The sequence below is a fragment of the Chelonia mydas genome, chromosome 4 (assembly GCF_015237465.2).
Source record: "Chelonia mydas isolate rCheMyd1 chromosome 4, rCheMyd1.pri.v2, whole genome shotgun sequence".
Classification (NCBI taxonomy): Eukaryota; Metazoa; Chordata; order Testudines; family Cheloniidae; genus Chelonia; species Chelonia mydas.
This window is the reverse complement of record NC_057852.1, coordinates 135,317,880-135,334,867: the sequence shown is the minus strand read 5'-3', so window position 1 is coordinate 135,334,867 and position 16,988 is coordinate 135,317,880.

Below are 16,988 nucleotides of genomic sequence, written 5' to 3'. Positions count from 1 at the left end.
TCTGCTCCCAGCACTGACCTGCTTCCTGGGCTGTTTTTCTGGCCCCTCTGACTCTGGTTGCTGCAGCTCTCCTCCCAGGGCAAGTCTGCTCTCTCTGGGCTGTGCCTCTGGCTTTAGGGCTGCAGCTCTGCTCCCAGGACAGGGTCTGCTCTCTCTGGGCTGCTTTTCTGGTCCCTCTGGATCTGGCCCAGCTCTGCTCCCCAGCTTAGCTTGGGCCCCTGCTTTCTCCTTAGCTCGGCCCCACTCTGTCTGACCCAGGCAAATCCAGCTCACACAGAGGACGGGACCTCCCTGGCCTCCTGAGTCCCTGATTAGCCTGCCCACCCTGTCATTCAGGCTGACCTGGAGCATTGGCCTCTCCCCGTTGTTCCTGGGGGCTGTCAGTCTCATAGTCCTGATTCCCCATCAACCCTTCCCCCTTTTTAGTACTGGGAGCTAGCCAACCAAAACACCCCCACTGAATGTTAGTAAGGAGGCAACAGTCCCCTTACATAAAGGGAAATCATGCCTCGCTAATCTATTAGAATTCTTTAAGGAGGTCAACAAGTATATGGACAAGGGTGATCCAGTTGAAATGGTGTACCTGAACTTTCAGAAAGCTTTTGACAAGGTCCCTCACCAAAGGCTTTTAAGCAAAGTAAGCTGTCATGGGAAAAGAGGGAAAGTCCTCTCATGGATCAGTAACTGGTTAAAAACAGGAAACAAAGAGTAGGACTAAATGGTCAGTTTTCACAATGGAGAGAGGGTAAATACTGAGGTCCCCCAAGGACATGTGCTATTCAGAATATTTATAAATGACCTGGAAAAGGGGATAATACTGAGGTGGCAAAGTTTGCATAGGATACGATCTTGAGTCATTTTGTGCAGTCCAAAGCTGACTGCGAGGAGTTACAAAGAGATCTCTCAAAACTGGGTGACTTAGGCAACAATACGGCAGATGAAAGTCACTGTTGATAAATGCAATGAAATGCACACTGGAAAACATAATCCCAACTATACATATTATGGGGTCTAAATGTTCTTTCCCACTCAAGAAAAAGATCTTGGAGTGATCGTGGGATAAGTTCTCTGAAAACATCTGTTCAATATGCAGTGGCAGTCAAAAAAGCTAACAGTGTTAGGAACTATCAGGAAAGGGATAAACAATAAGACAGAAAATATCATAATGTTGGGGACACTGGGCATGGCCACTAGGTGACTCGAGGGGATGGAAGACCACGAGTGTCAATGAAGCCCCCTCGCACTAGGCCCAAGTGACCTTGGCCCCCCCACCTGGAGGCACTCGCAGCAGTTATGCTGAGGATCTGCAACAATATGTTGCAAAGTCAGACTGTCTGAAACTAAACAAGGCCAGACAGGGCAGATATGGCAAAACAATGCTGAACAAAGCAGCTTTATGTATGGTTTAACAGATGGTGCAAAGAAAAAGGGAACTAGCTGGTATCTGGATTGGCTGGCTATATGGATACTTAGGGCAGCTTGCTATTGGATAAGTATGCTGAAGAAAGGATGTATAAAAGTCTGTGTAACTTCCTGCTCTGTGTACAGGATTTGAGGTGAATATCTTCCTGTACCATATTGAAGCTTCAAATAAACTCTTCTGCTTCTCCACCCCGTTGTGATTATTGGGTGACACATACCGGGCAACGAACCTTGCTGTTGCTTGCCTCGGGCACTTTGTGCCGGCAACAATAATGTCACTATATAACTCCATGGTATTCCTGCCCCTTGAATGCTGCGTGCCGTTCTCATCACTCCATCTCAAAATAGATATACTAGAACTGGAAAAGGTACAGAGAATGGCAACAAAAATTACAGGGCTGTGGAACACTTTCCTCACCAGGAGAGATTAAAAAGACTGGGCCTGTTCAGCTTAGAAAAGAGATGACAAAGGTGGGAGGAGATAGAGGTCTATAAAATCATGACTGGTGGGGAGAAAGTGAATAGGAAAGTGGTTTTTTTACCCCTTCACATAACTCAAGAACCAGGGGTCACCTGCTGAAATTAATAGGCAGCAGGTTTCCAACAAACATAAGGAAGTACTTCTTCACAAAATTCACAGTCAGCCTGTGGAACTCATTGCCAGGGAATGTCATGAAGGCCACAAGTATAATAACTAGGTTTTAAAAAAGATTAGATAAATGTATGGAGGATAGGTCCAACAGCAGCTATTACCCAAGATGGTCAGTGACAGAACCCCATGCTCTGGAAGTCCCTAAGCCTCTGAATGCCAGAAGCTGGGACTGCATGACAGGTGGATCACTCAGTAATTGCCCTATTCTGTTCATTCCCCCGAAGCATCTGGCACTAGTCACTGTTGAAAGACAAGATACTGGGCTAGATAGACTATTGGTCGGACCCAGCATGGCCCTTTTTGTGTTCATCTACCTGTCCACTAGGAATTGGTCTGAGACCGCTAAACTCATAGCATATAGTTAATAGCCATAAGAGGGTAATGACTCTCAGTCACTGCCTAGCTGAAGTGAATTTTAACCTGTAACTAACAGGAGAGAGCCTACATAGTCAATTATCAACTGCTATGGTGAAAAACCTACTGCAGTTTTCTATAGTGATTTATCCAAAGGACGTATCAAGGCTTTTATTCCCAGCTCTTCGATAGACAAGTCCATTATTTGGTCTATACTTAACCTTACAGAGTCGCAATTGACATCTTCAGTTATTTAGATTTGTACAAATGAGCAATATAAATGAATATCCCCAGCAGATGAGGAATCTGCAACATTCTCCCTCTCATCTCATTTATTTTGAAAGTGTTTTACATTTTAGGCAGTTCGATGTCTTACAAATGTACTTTGTGACCTGGATATAAAGAGCAGAGTCCATGACCTTCCAAAGCTTTAATCTTGCATCGCTCATTGTCTTTAATGTTCCATCTTGCACAGCCTACCATCACCTAACATTTGACATTGCCAGTTAGCCCTCTCTCTTTCCTCCTAATCTCTGCTATGTGTATTCTCCATTACAGTCAAATTTACTCCTTACCTATCTCTCTTGTAACCTGGTAGCCATTTTCGGCGCTTTCCCCTTTGCCCCATCCAACCCATGTCACTTCTTACACAACATTTTGAAGTCTGCCTCTTCCCTTCTCTCTTTTTCATTCACATCCAAAGACAATTTTTCCTCCCTGAAAGAACACCATCCTATTATCCTGAATAAATGGGTTCCTGGCATGTCACCACTGGTTTATCACATATTGGGTCATCTGGTTTTGTTTACTGTTAAGAGGCGTTAGGGAAAACCATGTGCTCAGTCAACTATGGTAATTAATGGATGATGATACTCTTAGGGAAAGGAGACAGGAAATCTACTTGACGTGTTTACAGCAACCTGCAGTTATAAATTGTACATCACAGCATCTCTCTGCTTGTGCAGCCGTGTCTCACATATTCTAGGTCTTAAAGTTCAAACTAGAGTCAAAAGCCTGTGTTGTTTCAAATCCCTTGTGTAACTCCACATGCTTTCCGAAAGCAACACACCAGCAGAACTGTTGGTGCTATGGAAGAACGGACAGCTGCTTATGATTACCGACCCTTCATTTTCCAAACGGGGTCTCTTAGATGGTTAAATGACTCTGGTAGCAAATTTATGTTAAAGCACAAAGATGAAATCCTGGCCCCAGTGAGGCCTTTGACTTCAACAGGCCCAGGCTTTTACGTAGGATGACTTATCTGTTGAATTCAGGAAGGATTACTCCCCACAGCCACCCATAAATACAACATTGCCCAAATTGAGAGTGCATGGTAGAGTACTTTACTCTCAAGGATTAGGTATGAACCAGAGACAGGATACCTAACAGGCAGGATACCACCCTACTCAAAAAGTCCTATACAATCTAATAAAAATCTATGTTCTTTCTATAGGTTTTAAAAACCATTTAACATAATTTAATAAAGATGTATATCCCTGCTCTAGGATGGTTCCAGAAAACCATGGAAAATTCTTAGATTATAAACTCTTCAGGGCAAGGATTGTCTATTTGTTCTATGTTTGTACAGCATCTGGCACATTGTGCCCCCCCGCCCCCCAGTTTAACAGCGAACCACTGATAACTACTCTTTGAGTAAGTTTTTCAACCGGTTGCACCTATTTTATAGTAATTTAATCTAGACCACATTTCCCTAGCTTTCTTATGAGTATGTCATAGAATCATAGAAGGTTAGGGTTGGAAGAGACCTCAGGAGGTCATCTAGTCCAATCCCCTGCTCAAAGCCAACACCAACTAAATCATCCCAGTCAGGGCTTTGTCAAGCTGGGCCTTAAAAAACTATAAGGGTGGAGATTCCATCACCTCCATCAGTAACCCATTCCAGTGCTTCACCACCCTCCTACTGAAATTGTGTTTCCTAATATCCAACCTAGACCTTCCCCACTGCAACTTGAGACCATTGTTCCTTGTTCTGTCATCTGCCACCACTGAGAACAGTCTAGCTCCATTCTCTTTGGAACCCCCCTTCAGGTAGTTGAAGGCTGCTATCAAATCCCCCCTCACTCTTCTCTTCTGCAGTCTAAATAATCCTAGTTCCCTCAGCCTCTCCTTGTAAATCATGTGCCCCAGCCCCCTAATAATTTTTGTTGCCCTCCGCTGGACTCTCTCCCATTTGTCCACATCCCTTGTGTAGTGGGGGGACCAAAACTGGACACAATACTCCAGATGTGGCCTCACCAGTGCCGAATAGAGGGGAATAATGACTTCCCTCAATCTGCTGGCAATGCTCCTACTAATACAGCCCAGTATGCCATTGGCATATTGGTGGGAAATCAGTCGTGGTACTGTGTCAACAGCCTTACTAAAGTCAAAAATATATCACATCATCTGCTTTCCCCCCACCCACTAGACCAGTAACCCTGTCAAAAATGGAAATTTAGGTTAGTTTGTTATTATTTGTTCTTGACAAATTCATTTCTTATAACCCGATTATTCTCGAGGTGTTTACAAATTGATTGTTTAATATTTTATTCCAGTAACTTGCCAGGTTTTGAAGTTAGGCTGACAGGTCTATAATTCCCAAGGTCCTCTTCCCTTTTTTAACAACAGGTACTATGTTTGCTCTTCTCCAGTCTTCTGGGACCTCACCTGTCCTCCATGAGTTCTCAAAGATAATTGCTGAGAGTTCTGAGATTGCTTCAGCTAGTTCCTTAAATACCATAGGGTGAATTTCATCAGGCTCTGTGAACTTGAATACATCCAATTTATCTAAATATTTTTTAACCTGCTTTTTCCCTATTTTGGCTTGCATTCCTTCCCCCTTAATGTTAATTGTGCTGAGTATCTAATCACAGTTAACCTTTTCAGTGAAGACTGAAACAAATAATTAAAAATAAATGGAGGAAAAATTCCTCTCTAGAAAATACTGGATGTATCATGCAATGGTTATAAAATGGCATTTTTTCCCCAAAACTTTCAGTGAAACCATCAGTGACTTTAAAGAGAGATTCCTTGATGAAAGAGCTATTATTATTGTGGTCGTGTTGTCAGATCATCCTCTGCCAGCATAGAATGGTTCTCGATGGAATACTGTCAAGTGCTTTCTAGCTCTGTATAAGCAACTTTTTATGACCCATGTGATTGGGTTCCCTTGGGAGAGCTATTCAACAGTGTAATTCATCATATTCAAGCATAAAATATTAATATTTAACAGAGTCAATTCTTAGCACATAAAGGATAAAGGCAACAGGCTATAGAAAGTCTGTGTAGGTGTTACTATCTGCCTTGCATTGAACTGTGACACTGGGGGCAGGTCCAAAGGGAGGCCAGGAGCATGGCCAGTGAGACTGCACATCAGCCAACTCTCCACTCTGACAGTGGATGGGGAGCAGTAGCACTGGAAGCTACTACGCACTGCTTCCATTCCTCATCCTGAGGAGGAGGTTTCTGTCTCCAGCTGCAATGGAGCACCTCTGGTACAAAGCTTGTTGAACTGGACTTTGTACAGAGAGAGGCTGGTTTTGCCCCTATGGCTGCTGAGCTGCTAAAAGGTACCACAGTATAATAAAGTGGACTTGCTCCTGTAAAGCAGACTTGCTCCAGGCATCTGCCCTCTAAGCAGTTCTTGAGCTTGACTTTCTGAACCCTAACCATACATGTTATTTCAAACGGGCTTGCATGGGATAAGGGGGATTTTTTGTGTTATCCCATTGGTTTTCTCCCCCTCCCTAACCCAGAAAGTGCAGTACTGGTGCTGTGTAAGGTAAAGTAGTCTTTTCAGGCTAAAAAAAAAAAAAAAAAAAAAAACACAGGTTCCTGAATCTGCTTGGTATGTGGCTGCTAGAGAGGATAGTGATTACTCACCTGGAGATTCTCCTGTTTCTTTGCTATTTATTATATTGCTGGGAGCATGGTTTTCATAGTGCCTTGCGGTTAGGTAGAGCTTGGTTTAAACTAGAAGGGAGCACATTTGGTTTGAGCTCCGTGGAGACATACACACCACTCTTTTGAACTATATTTTATTGAAGTCCTCTGGTTTCTGGAGACTTTCATAAATAGGTTTTTTTCCCACTAGCCTCTTAGTTGAAAAATTAATGACACCGTCCCTCTGTGCCTGGCAATGTTGATGCTTTTTAGCATTGCGCTGTGTCAAGGTTCCTCTCCCACTCTGAGCTCTAGGGTACAGATGTGGGGACCTGCATGAAAACCTCCTAAGCTTACTTTTACCAGCTTAGGTTAAAACTTACCCAAGGGACAAATTAATTTTATCCTTGGAATATCCACTGCCACCACCAAACTAACTGGGTTTACTGGGAAACGCAGTTTGGACACGTCTTTCCCCCCACAATCCTCCCAACCCTTGCACCCCACTTCCTGGGAAAGGTTTGGTAAAAATCCTCACCAATTTGCATAGGTGACCACAGACCCAAACCCTTGGATCTGAGAACAATGAAAAAGCATTCAGTTTTCTTACAAGAAGACTTTTAATAGAAATAGAAGTAGATAGAAATAAAGAAATCCCCCCTGTAAAATCAGGATGGTAGATACCTTACAGGGTAATTAGATTCAAAACAGAGAATCCCTCTAGGCAAAACCTTAAGTTACAAAAAAGACACACAGACAGAAATAGTCATTCTATTCAGCACAATGCTTTTCTCAGCCATTTAAAGAAATCATAATCTAACGCATACCTAACTAGATTACTTACTAAAGTTCTAAGACTCCATTCCTGGTCTATCCCCAGCAAAAGCAGCATACCAACAGACACAGACCCTTTGTTTCTCTCCCTCCTCCCAGCTTTTGAAAGTATCTTGTCTCCTCATTGGTCATTTTGGTCAGGTGCCAGCGAGGTTACCTTTAGCTTCTTAACCCTTTACAGGTGAGAGGATTTTTCCTCTGGCCAGGAGGGATTTTAAAGGGGTTTACCCTTCCCTTTACATTTATGACACACTGTGATTTCCTTGGCCATGAAAGAAGCCTTTAGGTTTGGCATTCTGTAGAAGCCCTATCTCCAATGAATCTGAGAGTTTCAATGATTTAAGAATGGCTCCCAGTAGGAACAGACTATGATGGTGTCAATGAAACAATGGCTTGAATAATAATATTAATACTAGTGCATGCTACCTCCCAGAAGCCGTTAATGGCTGGGAACTCTACTGGTGTGCGTGTCAAGGTGCAATCTTGTCCTAGTACATCCTACAAGCACCGAGCACCAACTCTACATCGTGGTAGGGGGTCCAGTGAGATCTACATATAACTTCTTGTTGTATGAGCTGGTGGCCAGGTCAAATGGGGTTTCTGTAACATGGTCACATCAGGGATCATCGTTCGGATGATACTGTCATAAGCTGGCTGTTCTTTATGTTTTTCTTGTCATCCCAGATAAAACAAGTGTCATAAATATAAAGGGAAGGGTAAACCCCTTTAAAATCCCTCCTGGCCAGAGGAAATCTCCTCTCACCTGTAAAGGGTTAAGCAGCTAAAGGTAACCTCGCTGGCACCTGACCAAAATGACCAATGAGGAGACAAGATACTTTCAAAAGCTGGGAGGAGGGAGAGAAACAAAGGGGTATGTGTGTTTGTCTATATTCTGTCTTTGCTGGGGATAGACCAAGAATAAAGCCTTAGAACTTTTAGTAAGTAATCTAGCTAGGTATGCGTTAGATTATGATTTCTTTAAATGGCTGAGAAAAGAATTGTGCTGAATAGAATAACTATTTCTGTCTGTGTATCTTTTTTGTAACTTAAGGTTTTTGCCTAGAGGGGTTCTCTATGTTTTGAATCTAATTACCCTGTAGGGTATCTACCATCTTGACTTTACAGGGGGGATTTTTTTTTTTATTATTTCTATTTACTTCTATTTCTATTAAAAGTCTTTTTGTAAGAAACTGAATGCTTTTTCATTGTTCTCAGATCCAAGGGTTTGGGTCTATGGTCACCTATGCAAATTGGTGAGGCTTTTTATCCAACATTTCCCTGGAAAGGGAGGGGTGCAAGTGTTGGGAGGATTGTTCATTGTTCTTAAGATCCAAGGGTCTGGGTCTGTAGTCACCTAGGCAAATTGGTGAGGCTTTTTACCAAACCTTGTCCAGGAAGTGGGGTGCAAGGTTTTGGGAAGTATTTTGGGGGGAAAGACGTGTCCAAACAGCTCTTCCCCAGTAACCAGTATTTGTTTGGTGGTGGTAGCGGCCAATCCAAGGACAAAGGGTGGAATATTTTGTACCTTGGGGAAGTTTTGACCTAAGCTGGTAAAGATAAGCTTAGGAGGTTTTTCATGCAGGTCCCCATATCTGTACCCTAGAGTTCAGAGTGGGGGAGGAACCTTGACAACAAGATATTGCGATTAGATCTCAGCTCACACTGTTAGTAACACAGAGCTTGCTTTCCCACAGCAGTACGGGCACCACCATGCTGACGGTAGAAAGGATCATGTGCACATCAGTAATCAGATGTGACTTGAGCACACACCCGAAGCAGAACTGCTGAGAAAGAAGCAGCCAGTTCCTTTCATAATCATATTGTGACCGCAGCCACACTACAAACAGACCCACTATTGTTCATGTAGACACTCTGGCACCCTTGGTTAGTACGCTGGACGAGAAGCAAGAAGGGCTTTGTGACGCCTTCAGAAAAGAGCATTCTGAGTTGGAGTTGCATGGGTGGGAGATGTTGATATAGGGTACGGGAGCACAAGTCACTAGGTGATGTTCTTACCTTAGAATCGTGGTTAAGGGGGTACTGCTGGAGCTGCCATTGTTCAGAACTGATGTAAAACTACAGCTCCTACCACTCATGGGCTTTATAGTAACCCCAGAGATGAGTGAATGATCTACGTAGTCTTTAAAATGTCTGCTGATCCATCAGAAACATGGGATTATGGAAATGTAGGTTGTCATTATAACCAGCATAGCAGCCTGTTCGTTCAGAGCAGCGACAGGACATTGTTCTTAACTTGCTCTCGGCTGGAAGAAGCTGTATAATCGTACTAGAGAGACCAAGCCAAAACCAAAGCCTGGGATACAAACCCCGCTCAGACAGGGGCAGGTGGGTTCCAGGGTCCAAAGTCAGAGCTGAATTTCATAGCTTGTCTCACTTTGCATAATGGGCTGAAGCCCTAGAGCCAAACAACTCTGAACTTCAGAGGCTTTTGAAGCTTGGATGTAAACTTTGTGGCATGGGACCATCTCAAGCCCAGTTTTACCTGTGTAGATGAAGCCATAAGGCTGCTTTCCTTTTGTTCACAAACCTCAAGGTTAATGAGAGACACTCCCTGGTGAAACACCCACTGGAGATAAATGGGTGGCTGTGCCACGGTGAAGTACCATAATTCCTGTGCTACACCCCATTTGAAGTTTTTAGAAGGTTTTTAGCATCCTGGTTCCCCTGCTGTGCAGTCATAGCACAAAGCTGATTGGGGCACAGGCAGTGCCCCTCTATAATAGTAGCACTTAACCCTGGTATCCCCGGGGAACAGCTAGCTGTATTAGCTGATTGTACCTGTATCATGGGTCTATTTCTAGCCCTCTGTGAGAGCTCTCTAGTGGATTAATTAGCACTGTCCTGGAAGCCAAGGGGCAAAGGGAACAATGCTTGGCTTTGCAGGAAGTATTGGCCCAGACCCAGAGGGAGACAACTGTGAGGACTACAACAGGGATACTATAGACCCAGAGTTCAGCAGGGTACCATGGGAACTCAGGTTAAAATACCCACTGTGATAACTAGCACAGAGGTCCAGACAGAGTCGCCCCCGTAGGGAGATGTGAAAGGGGTAGAGAACAGGACCCTAGGATAGGGAAAGGAGTGGCACAGGCAGGCTTTGTGAGCTCCCTCCGAAGAGAGGATGGCCTGGTGAAATGACTGAAGGCAGCAGAATAGGAGCTGGAGGATTTCAAGTTCAAGAATGAACAGCTGACCGAAGATCTCCAGTTCACCAAGGAAGGAAAAGAGCACTTGCTCCACACAGTGTATGAGATTGTTAGAGGCATGGCATACAGAGACCCCAAAGCCCAGGAAGCGAAAGTGAGTCAAGGGACCCCAAACATGCTCTTCAGGTAAGAAAGACCTAGGAGAGTGGACTCTGGGAAACCAGAGGAAAGCCTGGGTAGAAGCTCTCCAGACAGTGAGGTCTGGGGGAGAGGCCTCCGATTGAAAGGGGGCAAGGACTAATACAGACTCTTAAGGTGAAGAGGCCTGAGAGAAAAGGACCCTGGTAGATTGTGGCACACAGAGACTATAACAAATAGTCCTCCAGACAGAGAGGTCTGGGAGGGAGAAGACCCTGCTAATGTGGGGCAAAATGGGGGGTAAAAAGAGAGAGTACCCTCTACAGAGCTACCACCCCAATCCTATCTGGGTGGGCAGAGGTGTGATGGGGTGGACTAGGCCCAGAAGCCCCCTGCTGGATGACTCAGGGTCTTGCCACACTTGTCCCAGGAAAGGAGCAGCAGAGAAATTCTCCAAGCGGGCTAGTTGGCTGCTTCCCCAGCAACCACATCAGAGGCTGCAGGAGCATCCAATCATATAAAAAGGAGCTAACATGCCAGAGACAGGAAGTGCCTTGCTAGAGGAGTGCAGATGGTGCTCCTGGTTAGTCAAAGGGAACTGCAGCATAATGGACAGCTCAGTGCTAGTAGTGACCCAGGGAGCAAGGAAGAGCTCCTGGCTGGCTGCTTGGCTTGAACTGTGAAAGCTAGGGCTGCTGGGAAGTGGCCCAGAGAGCTGAAGGCAGTTTTGCTAAAGGGATATGGTGGTGCGTGGCTGCTATTCTTAGGGTCCCTGGGCTGGGACCCAAAGAAGTGGATGGGTCCAGGTCCCCCCCATAGGCCACTGGGGAAGGGCCTACAATTGGACAGCAGTAAACCCCCAGAAGGGGACTGAACTGTCAGAAGACCCAGCTGAAGAGCTGGGGCCAGAACAGACTAAAAGGGCTAAACCATTGCCTCCAGGGAGGAAGCCCTGGGGGTCTGACCTGATACCGGGGCCAGGATTGGTTTAAAGACTGCAAACACACCTGACCAGAAAGGGGCACTTGCAAGGGGCGGGTGCCATGCTATTATAGGGCCATATAATAAAATTTTATATATTACATACCAAAAACCTCCATTTTAAAAACCAGTAAGGCTCCAAAATCCAGCACTCAAATTAGGAAACGCCAGAGTCACAGTGGCCTATGCAGCCTTTACTTCGCTCCCTTGAGCCTAGACATCAGGATATCGTCTGATCACATACTATTTTTTTGAGCCGCATTAATGTTCTGCTGCTGCTCCCTTTGCTGCATACCACTTGGGGGAATTGCTGTTCTGTATAGTAACCCCGCAGCCCAGGTTTGCATGTGCACAAGTGTTGTGGGAATATCTGTCTTAAGTGTTTATATAGATGGAACACTGCACTGTGTCTGCCCCAGCTGCAGGCTTCCCTGGTCCCTTCCTTGTAGCTGCTGCTCCCTTCTTTCCCGGCTGCTGGCTCTCCCGATTCTCCCACTCTCTCTACCACTAGCTCTTATTCCTCTGGCTCCCCACGCTGGCTCTCCCTGGTCCTCTCCCTGCTCTATACTTCGCCAGTTGCTGGTAGTGGGGCTGGGATATCAGGACTCCAGAGCTCCTGCCATGAGGGATGCTGTTGCAAATGGCTGCACTCATTCTAACCGAACAATCTTTTCAGTCTATGGCCTGGGGCAGAAGATTAAAGAATAAATAAAAACGTGGCACAGTTGAGTTAGCACTGGTGGGACTCACTATCTCCCCTGCATCATCATGGATTGGGAGTTTGACATGGATTTGAACAAACAGCTGTGCCTACCAATCAATAGGGAGGCTATTTGTGGAAATGAATCAATTCAGCACAGTCTGCCTGTAAAACATAATTTAACCCACATCAGCATAATTTTGGAACGCACTGAAATGTAAAGGGCAGAGTCTTGATTCCGACGTGGCTCCTCTCTGGGGTTCTCGACACACAAACAGCACGGAGCGATTTACCTTTTCAAAGCGCTGAACCAGAGCGAGCTAGTTCACTCTCGCTAGCCAGGAGCCAGGTGTAACGCTACCTGCAGAAGTTGACTTTTGTTATATGACAGCAGGATATTAACCTTTGTAACTGGACCCAGGTCAAGTGACTGGAGTCTGGAAATAAAATTCATTCTCTTTCCACTCTTATTCCAATAGGGAAGCATTACTAGCCAGAAAGTATCAATACCTAGTAGATATTTTAGAGATGATGAAACTGCAGCTGAGAGTTGCGGGCCCCCATCTGTAAACGTGGCCCATGTGCACTCCCTGCAGCAGTTGGTGCATGAGCCTGATGTTCAGTGTTTATCTTTGCTACAGCGTTCCCATAATATAATAATCACAAACCTCTTCCTGCTCTCAGAAAGGAGAGAGAATTTTAGGTCTATGTATACATCTGACATTTGCATGTAAACTGTAAGGGGCTCAGATACTCTAGTGTCCTGTGTGTGGTGGGGGAAGGGACGGGAAACTGCAGAGAGGGTATGTCTTTGCAGCAATTAAACCCCCATGGCTGACCCCAGGTCAGCTGACTCAGGCTTGCAGGACAGTAACATTTCTGTGCAGGTGTTTGGGCTAGGGCTGGAGCTCTGGAACCCCACAAGGGCAGTGTTGTCCCCTGGTGCATGAGGACCCAAGTGGTGCCCACCACACCTCTGCTATGTGGCCTTGGGGCGGGGGGTTGAGGGGAGAGTGCAGAGAGGAGCTAGCCAGACACTCCAGCCAGTAGGAAGACCAGCAGCAAAGCCAGAGACCTTTGTCACTTTTGCAGTCCCTGCTACAGCCTTTCCCATGTCCCTCCTCCCTGTAACCCCCAAGGAGCTGACCTAGTTTCCTGGGGCTCTGTCTGCTGGCAGCTCAGGGAGAGGTGCACTGTCCCTGGTAGGGAGCGAGAGCCAAAGCAAACTCAGAGTCTGCCCGGCAACCAACTGGGAGTGAGAGGCCCTCCCAGGGAGTTCAGGAAAGGGGAGAAGCCATTTCTGAGTCAGTCTGGAGCCAGCCAGGGCAGGGCAAGGGCAGGACTGGCTGTGTGGGGGGCTGGTGAGTCCCAAGCCTGCATGCAGGGTTCCCCCTGAGAACTGGCCTCTAGGGACCTGAAAGCAAGATCTTTTCCCTCTCCACTGGTGACTCCCAGTTTGTAGAGTTTTGCTGGGAAACTTCCCCAGCCAGGCTGAGTTCGCCCCCAGCTCCCTAGGTGAGACCCATCACCACATGGTCAGCTCTGCTCTGCCTGCTAGTCCAGGGCTGCTGCCTGCTGTGTGTGTGTCTGGAGGCTGGGCTAGGAGACGACAGTTTGGATTTTAGTACAGTTGTGTAATCTGCACCTTGAGGCCTGCTCCCCTGTGTGGTGAGGGGAAATCCTGGGACCGAAGCCGCCTGATTCCTGCATGAAGAGAATCCCTGCCAGCAGAGATCAGCCCCTCTGCAGTGACCGAGGAGTCCAGAGTCATCTCTGAACCTGAGGATCATTCATGGAGTTTGTGAATGCACCATCTTTTAGTTCGTCAGTCAGGGAATTTGTTTTAGGGACCCCCTACTCCCTGAACTGTGTCCTCAAGCCAGGGAGTAAGAGTGTGGGGATTTTATAACCTGCTGCATATGAAACCTGTGGAGGGATTTACTACCTTCTCCCACTTGTGAGTCCTTTGGGCTGTACTGAACCCAGTCAGCCACACTGCTAAACCCCTGCAGAGAAGAATTTTGTGGTCATAGGTCATCAAGGGCCCCAACAAAGTACGCATACCAACGGGACACTAATCTTACATTTGCTACTTCAAGTCACGTGACTGGGGAAAGTCACAGGTATTAGCAGCGTGGGCACCGGTGAACCTAAAAATAGTGTTTTACCATGTTATGTTATATTTGTCTCCTGTTTAGTATAATTATTGTGTTTGTATTTGTGTTATTTCTTGGAAGTCTCCAACTATCTGGCAAGTAAGTGGGGATTACCCTGTGGTTAGAGTTTTCCTCCCAAGCTGCCCTGGTGACCCTGCCAGGAAGGAGCGAGGGGGGTGGAGGCACTGCCAAATAAATTCATAGGAAAAAATAAAGAAGATACACCCTGCTGAGTGGGTGGTGGGATCCAGAAGAACCCAGACCTGTCCATCAAAACCTGTAAACAGACTGACATTAAAGAAGGTAACCGGGTGGAGAGGGGGCACAACATCCCTTTCCCTCTCCATCTTTTCTTCACTGCACACCTGGCCTTCCCATCCTCTTCTCTCCTGGCCTGTCCCCCTCAGCCCCTTTTCCTTCCTTTGCTACGTAACTGATCCCCTCCTAACTAAACCCACCTGTCATGGGGTTCTCTGCTCACCGCTGGGTGGCACCCTCTTCTGGCAATTCTGGGGATTAGCTCCACCCAGTTCAGTGCCTCGTTCCTGGTCTTCCACTCTTACAGCTCTCCTCCCGCTCATGGAGTCGCAGGACAGCTGCTTTGTGACTCGGCCCTCTGGCCAGGTCACGCTGTGAGCTCCCCTTCCGGAGGAGTCTTTCCAAGTCTCTTTGCACAAGCAGCGTCAGGCAGTCCTCACACCCGCTGCCCTGACTAGGTCACTGCCGCAGTGATTCAGGCAGACTTCCTGCTTACTGCCCCCAGCAATTCCGCTCTGTAGAGGATGGCAGAGGAACCCAGGCCCACGCTGTACTCTGGGTTCCAGTCCAGAGCCCTATAGAGAGCAGCTAAGGTCTGGGACTCCACCAACCTTACTGCTCTCTTCCCTGGACAACTTCCTGCCAAGCTTCTTTAGGCTTCTCCTTCAGCAGCATTCGTAATCAGACCCCTCTCTCTTAGGCCTCCTAGTACCTTATGGGTTCCTATATCTCCCTTACCTCAGCAAGACAGGCTGCAGACTTCCTGCCTGCTGTCCCCCTTGAGTCAGCCTACACCTCCCCCCTTTGCAGTTTAATTGACTGTTTGTGCCTGCCTGGCCTAATTCAACTCTGTAAGGGTTGGTGTGGGGAACGCACTCCATCACACCACCCAAACAAAAAATTGTGGCACTACCATGACGCTTGCTGCCATCACACTGGTGGAGTGTTGTTCCCTTTCCCCCACTCTAGGTCTGTTTCGCCTATTTAGACAGTCAACTCTTGGGAACAGGGACCATCTGCTACTCTGTTTGTCCAGCATGTAGCATAATGTATCCCCAATCTTGGTTGGCCCTTAGGCATGTAATAAATATTTATCATAATCATAAATGCTAGGGTTCATAGATAGTATGCAAGATTAGTTTCAATTTTGGTGGAAGACCAGGGCACCGAAAATGAAGCCGCTTGGATGCGTGAGTGACAGTGATAGCCTCTCTCACTTTTTCCTTGTTCTGGGTACTCTGAGATTTTGAGTGACAAGACAGCTCTGTAACTCAGTAACCTGTGAGAAAAATATTGTTCCAATAATGCACATCATTTGGTCTCCTTTTCTGCTGCTTAGAGAGGTAATATCTAGTCAATATACAGCCAAAACGGACTAGCTGCCTGGAAGTCTGGAGACTTTGGTTAAGGCATTTAAAAAATTAGATGTTTCTTCAGTACATTGCTCTTAAAACAGGATGCTTCTAACCTGCAAAACATACTAAACTGGGGGGGGGGGGGGGAGGGGAATTTGCTTTAGCTGCAAGTCAGAATCCTTGTCTCCTATAACTGGGCAGTAATCTAATGTGTTTACAGTGTCATGTTTATAACATTAGGAAAACTGACAGTGCTAAATAAACAGACTGTAATCCTTACATCTAGTTGTAACCAGCTGCCTTTAAATAGCTTCTGCAATAAACACTGTCCCTTTTTGGCACCTGCCAACACCAGAGGCAGTAATTCTCATTGGAATGTGGATGATTTGATTTTTCTTCCATTGAAAATACAGTTTCTCGGCTTTACCCCTGATCTTTTCCTAACCTGGATTCTTTGCCCTGTGGACCTTAGTGTAATCAGGATCCTATAGATTCAGTTCTATCAGCAAACCTGCTTACAACATAGTTGTCTTGTGATGTATGCCAAGGCATAGTTCCATCCTGAAGTGCGGATGTGGTGTAGCGTTCTAACCATTTCTTCAACTCATGCTAACTCCTTTGACTTTAATGGTTTCTAACTAGACTTGTCCAAGGCGTTAGCAAATAGCTAATACATATTTTGACTCCGTCTGCATTGCAAGATGGATCATAACAAGGTACGGCCATGTTGCAATTGATTCCCTCTGCATTGTAGATCCTGTTTACACTACAAAAATCTAGCTTTCAGGAAGCAGACCGCCAGTACTGGTATCTTAACCAATTCCCCTGCCTTCTTGTGCAAGGCTGTCTGTGTGGGGAAAATCACTCTTCCTGGTCCCTGCCGTGATGAAGTCAGGTCCTGAAGCATGAAGCTAGATTGTGCTGAGTCTAGCGGGCATAACCACAACTGCTATTAATAAAATAAGAGCATGACTCTAATACCCTGAGATAACATAATCCATAGTTTAACTATCCATGGCAGAGGCATTATGTCACAGGACAGAGGATGTGTTCCTATATTCCCTCTCTGTGACTCTAGGGAGACAGCTT